Source organism: Mirounga leonina, unplaced genomic scaffold (genome assembly GCF_011800145.1).
Source record: "Mirounga leonina isolate KUSES-001 unplaced genomic scaffold, KU_Mleo_1.0 Mir_150, whole genome shotgun sequence".
Classification (NCBI taxonomy): Eukaryota; Metazoa; Chordata; class Mammalia; order Carnivora; family Phocidae; genus Mirounga; species Mirounga leonina.
Genome location: NW_023270374.1, coordinates 29417292 through 29424272, shown reverse-complemented (window position 1 = coordinate 29424272; position 6981 = coordinate 29417292).

Genomic DNA, 6981 nt, shown 5'->3' with positions numbered 1-6981 from the left:
CATGGGGCGGGAAGGGGCAGGAAACCAGGAGCTGTGAGCCCCTGCCCCGTGCCGGACCCCGCGCTGGTTGTGCATATACCTCTCGGCCCTCTAACGCATGTGTCTCTGTCTCATTTTAGCTGAAGGATCTGAGGTTCAGGGAGGTGAAGTGATTTTGGTCACCGTCACCCAGCAGGGATTTGAATCCAGATCTGTGGATGCCATTCCAAAACGATGGTCCGGGAAGGCTTCTCTGAGGTAACGTGCTGAGCTGAGACCCCAAAGATGAGCAGGAGCCAGCCTCTGGAGGAGCCACTCCAGGCCTAGCCGAGGGCAAGGACAAAGCCTGGCAGCAGGCAAGGTCTCCCCCTGCGCCAGGGGCATCTGCTTCCCGGACTCAGCCTGCGGAGGTGGGGAGGGGCCCTGGGCTGGGAGCTGGAACCATGACCTAAGTTCTGACATGGCTTAGCTCCTGCCTGGTGTGTGACCCTCAGTGAACCCGTGCTCTCCTTGTGTCTCAGTTTGCCTCTGTAAAATGAGGGAGACAGGGCAGGTGACTCCCGTGCGGAGTAGGGGAAGACGGTTTGGAGAGTGGGGACCGCCTGGGGACACCAGTGTCACTCCCCTGGTAGCAGTCTGAGGATGTCCCAGAATGGGGGCCGTTGGCAGGGGTGAGAATTCCCACAGCGGTGGACTTCAGACCTTACACCTGCCCAGCCAGCCAGCGTGCCACATGACGCTAGGCCAGGCCTCCACCCCCACAGGTGCCGGCCCGTGGCTCAAGGTCCCACCTGGTGACCTGGGACCCAGCAGAGGCTCCGGGAACAGCATGACTGCAAGGCTGCTCGGAACTCCTGGGCCTTTCTTCTCCCTGGCTGTCCATCCGCTGCTGGTGATTGATGCATTCTGATTACTAAAGTGTTGGTAGAAAGAGTTTGGAAAACCCAGAATTTGGAAACCGCAGTGCCTGGAATATCGAGTGGCACCTAGGAGATCACTGTTGAGGGAGGGAATGAACATAAAGCAGGAAACAGTGTGAGGTTAAGGGCATGGACTCTGGGGCCACCTGGCCTGCGTTGAATCCTGACTTGCCCACTGTGTGACCTTGGGCACTCCGTGACTCAATTTCCTCATCTGCAGTTGGGCTCAGCTAAAGGGCAGTAGGACAGGAAGTCAGAGGTCTGGAAGAGAGAGGGAACAGGGCACGTCTCAGCTCTCTCCATGCTTTGCATCTCAGTCTGACCCATGACTGTGTCACTCCCCCAAACCCTTCACCCATGGCTCCATCCCTCCCTGGGCTTGGACACCGGACTCCTGTCTTTGCTGCTTTAAGGCAGAAACTAGGGATGCTAGTTCCTGGGTCCCTCAGCATCTTCTGCCGGTGTCCTTAAGCTTGTCCCCCACCTCTATAAATAGCCCCTTAATTCAAATCCCAAGAACCAACTGAGATGGGCTCTCTTTTCCTGCCTGGACCTTGATGGATGCAATTAGCACACCGAACATTTCTCCTGCACTTACTGATCTTTTGCAGCAAATGCCTTCCTCTTGCGGAAAGCTTTGAATTCTTTGCCAAAGTCTGTACAGGTCTTTTGTGGGGACAGTAGGTTACAAAAGACAGTACTATAAATACACAGCAACCCATGCTCTGCCACCAAAGGGGTTTCTGGGGGCCACTGAGAGGAAGACTTTGTAGAGAGGTAGCATCCCGCTGCGTCCTGAAGGTCACATCGACGTTTTGCAGAGGGGACAGCAGAGGGCAGTCCAGGAGGAGGGAACCGAATGTGCCAAAACACAGAGCCATAAAATAGGAAGGACTAGCAGCAAAGAAACCCAGGTCCTTGTCTAGGCTTTGCTCCTGACAGGCTGTGTGACGCGGGACAAACCACACCCTCTGATCCTCACTTTCCTTGCCCGCCAATGCAGGTAAAGGTGTTAGACCATGACAGCGTTTCTCAAATCACCCGGGGAATCTTGTTTATTTCTTTGTAAATTTATTTTTGGGATATAATTGGCATATAAATTTAAGGTATACAATGTGTTCATCTGATACATTAATATTTTGCAATATGATTACCACTGTGGAGTCACGTGGCATCTCTACCAGGTCATGTAATTATTTTATTTTTTGTGTGTGATGGGAACAATTAAGATCTAGCCTCTTAGCAACTTTGAAGTTTATGATACAGAATTGCTGTCGTTAATCTCTATGCTGCACACTGGATCTCCAAGACTTACCTACTTGTTCCAAGTTTGTCTCCTTAAATAACATCTCCCAGATTCCCCCACCCCAGCCTCTGGTAACCATTCTACTCCCTGTTTTTATGAGTTTGGCTTTTTCAGATTCCACATATAAGTAAGATCATATAGTATTTGTCTTTCTCTGTCTGACTTATTTCACCTAGGATAATGCCCTCAAGTTCCATCCATGTTGTGGCAAATGGCAGGCCCTCCTTCTCTCTCATGGCTGAATAATATTCCACTGTGGTGTGTGTGTGTGTGTGTGCAACTTTTGGGTGTAGAGATAAGGGAACCCTTGTGCACTGTTGGTCAGAATGTAAATTGGTGCAGCTAACCTTTTCTAATTGTGGAAGACTGAATGGAGGATCCTGAAAAAATTAAAAATAGAACTACCCTATGATCCAGCAATCCCACTTCTGGGTACAGATTCAAAGGAGATGAAAATCGGATCTCAACGAGACCCTCATGTTTTTTGCAGCATTATTCACAGTAGCCAAGACATGGAATCAATCTATCTATCAACAGATGAGTGATAAAAAAGTTGTGGTATATATATACCAGGGATCTTGCTAAATGCAATTCTGATTCATCAGGTTCCTCTAGGGCCTGAGACTCTGCATTTCTTTTTGTTTGTTTGTTAATTTTTTTCAAGTAATCTCTATGTGCAAGGTGGGGCTCGAACTCACCACCCCCAGATCAAGCGTCGCATGCTCTATGGACTGAGGCGCCCCTGAGACTCTGCATTTCTAACAAGCTCCCAGGTGGTACCCATCTTGGACCGTGTTTTGAGAACAAGGGACTAAAATGAACTCCGATTTACCTCCAGGCTCAGAGATTCTATAACTCTGTTCATTCCTGTTTTCATGCAGTTTTCTATGACAGGGCTCACATGCCTGAGAACATCGGCTCTAGCTGAGAGAGACCGATGTTACGAAGACCTGTCTTTCTGGATCTCTGTGGGGTACTTTGAAGTTGAGAGTTTGACATTTATGGCAGCCTCCTGTTCCAGCCCCATCAGCTGCAGATCTGTGCGTTCGGATTTACAGAAGAAAATAGTACTGTCAGCGATGATCCGGTGGGGTTTGAAAATTGTGTCATCTACTCGTACTGCTGGATTCACAGCCCCTCACCCCAGGGGAACTCTGAGGAACCTGAAGACCCTCCCCCCTCTCCCTCCACCCTCTCTTGGCCTTTGCTATTGGCAGCATCTAAAATCCCAGCCATAGCCTCATCTTGCTGGGTCTTGATAGCTTTGGGGGACCCTAAGGAGCTTCAGTTAAAATGAAAATTTCTCAGCAAGGAAAGATTCTTTTACTCTTCGCCAGAGCTGCCTTTATTGGATTCCTTTCCGGGAATTCCAGAGGGTCCTTGCTTTTATAGATGGGGAGATGGAGACCGAGAGAGGGGGAAGGACTGGTCACACCATGAGTTCATCATGGAACCCAGATTTCTGACCAGCCGGTGGTTGGCTTCTTGGGGGTAGGCCTGTCGAGGCAGGCGGGCCCAGGTCACACTTTGAAAATCATGATCTAGTGGCTTTGAGTCACACAGTTGGGGATTCAAATCCTAGATCATTTAAAAAAATAAATATTTATTGGGGCACCTGGGTGGCTCAGTCTGTTGAGCATATGAGCTCAGGTCTTGATCTCACAGTCATGAGTTTGGACCCCACGTTGGGGACTGAAGTCCAGCTAATTGCCCAGAGTCACACACAGCTGGTAAAGAGCAGAGCTGGGATTCGAAACGACCATGGCTGGGGCCATAGCTCCTGCTCTTAACCACCGAGTCATGAGCCTACTAACTAACTGTACCACTGATTCCTCCCAAAACCTGACACCAAAGAGGAGGGCAGGGTTTTATCTCTACTTTTCAGAGAAGGATCAGAGAGGTTAAGTAACATTTGGAAAGCTGTGCAGCCCACTAGGGGCTGGGTTGGCCTTTGAAACCAGGCTCTGAGCTCAGTGACCTTGGGTGGGCCACATAGCCTGTCCAAACCTCAGACTCCCCCCTCCCCAACTGTCTACCTTTCGAAGTGGCCGTGAGGATGACATGAGATAATAAGTGTGAAGACATTGGCCACACATGGCCACCAATGGGATGTGGCAAAATGGCAAATGTAGTGGTTAGTCTCCTTGGGACCTGCTTCCCCTTCTCTCCCCCAGTAGGGGACACCTCCTGAATATTAACAAGTCAGCATTTCCAAAAGGAACCCCCAAAGGCAATGCCTAGCCCAGAAGGGAAGCTGCTTGAATGGTGAGCTTTCAGGCAGACTGGAGTGGCGATTTTTTTTAACAGCTTTATGGACATATTTTTCACGTTCACATATTTTCATGTTCACCTTTCAAGTGCATGCACGGTTCAGCGGTTTTCAGTGTATTCAGAGAGTCGTGCCCCCATTGCCACCAGCTAATTTTAGAACAGTTTCAACAGCCCCCAAAGAAAACCCATACACTAGCAATCATTTAGAGCTGGCGATGCTCAGAGTGGTTTTGTTGGCAGCATGGCAGATCATTTGGAGCAGGTGGGGAATTCTCCGCAAATCATACCCCAAACAACGGCCTATTTCCCCCATCAGAGAGCTGTCCACGGGGCACAGTGCGTTCCATTCACTAGTCTTTTGGTCCAAGAAATAGTGACTTTTTTTTTCTGTAGAGAGTAGGGCAGGGGCTGCCTGAATGTTTGGGAAGTAGAGGGTCATTGTTGGAGGGGCCAACTACCCCCAAAGAGGATGATGGGAGAGGAAGTGAGGGGAGGGGAGGGCAGGGCTGGGTCCCACACTTAGCAGCGAGGCTCCCTACCCCAACCAGATGGGTCTTTCAGAATTGTGACTTGGATTGTGTTGTTTTCCTCCTCAAAACTCTTCAATGACCTCCCTTATTTTTTGGAAGAAAATCCAGAGTCCTCAGGAGTCTGAAGTCCTCCCAGCTTCATCCCATGCTGTGTTTCCACTCATGCTCTTCCTCCCAGCCTCACACGCTGCTTTTCTGTTCCTACTCTGCCTCCATGAGCTTTTGGCAAATAGAAAAACGTGCACTCTCTTGGTGGAACAAATTAGAGAAAGGATTTTGTTCTCTTAGCCTGATGCCTTTTTACAGTACACGACCTATGCAAAGGAATACAGCAGTCCTGCCTTAAATAGACCAAGCTCCCAACAGACAAGATTTTGACGTCTGGGAGGAGTGGAAAGAGCATGGGCTTAGAGGGCGTCTCTGAGGGTGGGAATCCCAGGTCTGCCACTGGGCCGCTGTGTAGTCCAGGGAGGGTGATTCAATCTAAAGAGAGCGAGCGATCCCCACCTTGGGGGATGGAAAGTGCCATGAGGATTAATGAAATCATTGGTGTGCTGGGCTTGATCGATGCCCCTCCATTCCCAGGGTGGCCCCAGGATCCCTACCACCATTTAGCAGAGAATCAGTGATGTTCGCAGAGCATATGCATTTTTCTTTAAAAACAAAACATTTTAAATGTCTTTTATCTGCTTCTCCTCACTACACATGCTCCTCCGTTTTCACTAAGCAACCTGGCTGAAGTCTGAATGACAACAGGCTCCTAATTTGTACCCATCCCCTTCCACTCTTGCCCCTCCAATGCCTTCAGGAGTCAGCACAAAACACGTTTAAAACCAAATCTGGTCATATCATCCCACACCCCACTGTGTGCTTCAGACTCCTCATCTTTCTGGTCTTGGACCAAATGTCAGCCGTGAAAGAGCCTCCCAGGACTGCTCAGTCCATGCTAGGAGGACCCGGCTAATGGCCCGAGATGGCCACAGTTGGTGTGCCACGATGGGAAATGGCCCAGAGCCCCCAGACTCACCAAGGGCCCCAGGACGGTCTGGGCTGGTGGTCTGGCTTCCATGCCAGCCTGGAGAGTCATGGCGAAGAACTAATTGCAGCTGACGATGTGACTGGCTAAGCCCTCCAATGGCCTCTGTCCCCTGGTCCAGTGCTCTGCTTTGGGCTCCACTGCTGGTCAGGAGAGCTTGGGAAAAGGGAGCCACATCACAGAGCCCAAGCGGGGGGGCAGGGAAACACGGTGTGCAGGGCAGCTGCTCAACAGCGACACTGTGTGGCAGTGGCAGGAACAGCAGCCTCATTGGATGGATCCACTCTACAAACCCTCTCTGCCTGACCTTAGGAAGCAAGACTCACTCCCTTTGGACTAAGTAAACCCCAGATACTCTTGGGAAGTGTGGAATGAGGGGTGTCTTCAGAGGGGACAAAGAGGGGCGCCTGGGTGGGGCAGTGGGTTGAGCGTGGGACTCTTGGTTTCCTCTCAGGTCTGATCTCAGATTTCTGAGATCCAGCCCCGGGGAGGGCTTTGTGCTCAGTGGGGAGTCTGCTTAGGTTTCTCTCTTCCTCCCCCTCTGTCCCTCCCCCTGCTCTCTCTTTCTCAAATAAATAAATAAATCTAAGAAAAAGAAAGGAAGAAAGGGACATGAGACTTTCTGCTAAGAAGGGTATGTGGGGGCTCAAGAGATTAATTAGAGGAATGGAAAGAGGTGATTGTATCTGTGCTGTGAATTGGTGCTGCAGGGCATGCTGGGTCCAGCCAATGAAGGAAAGAATGAGCAAAAACCAAGAAATAATACCATCACACAGAACTGCACAGAAAAAGAAGTATTTTTTTGCGGGGGGTGGGGTATGAAGCTCGATGAGAAATAGTGTGGTAACAACTGGAAAGCAATTCTTGGAGGAAATCTTGGTGCAGACTTAGCCCTTGCAGGAAAACGCATAATCCCTAAAGTACACACTGCACTCTTTC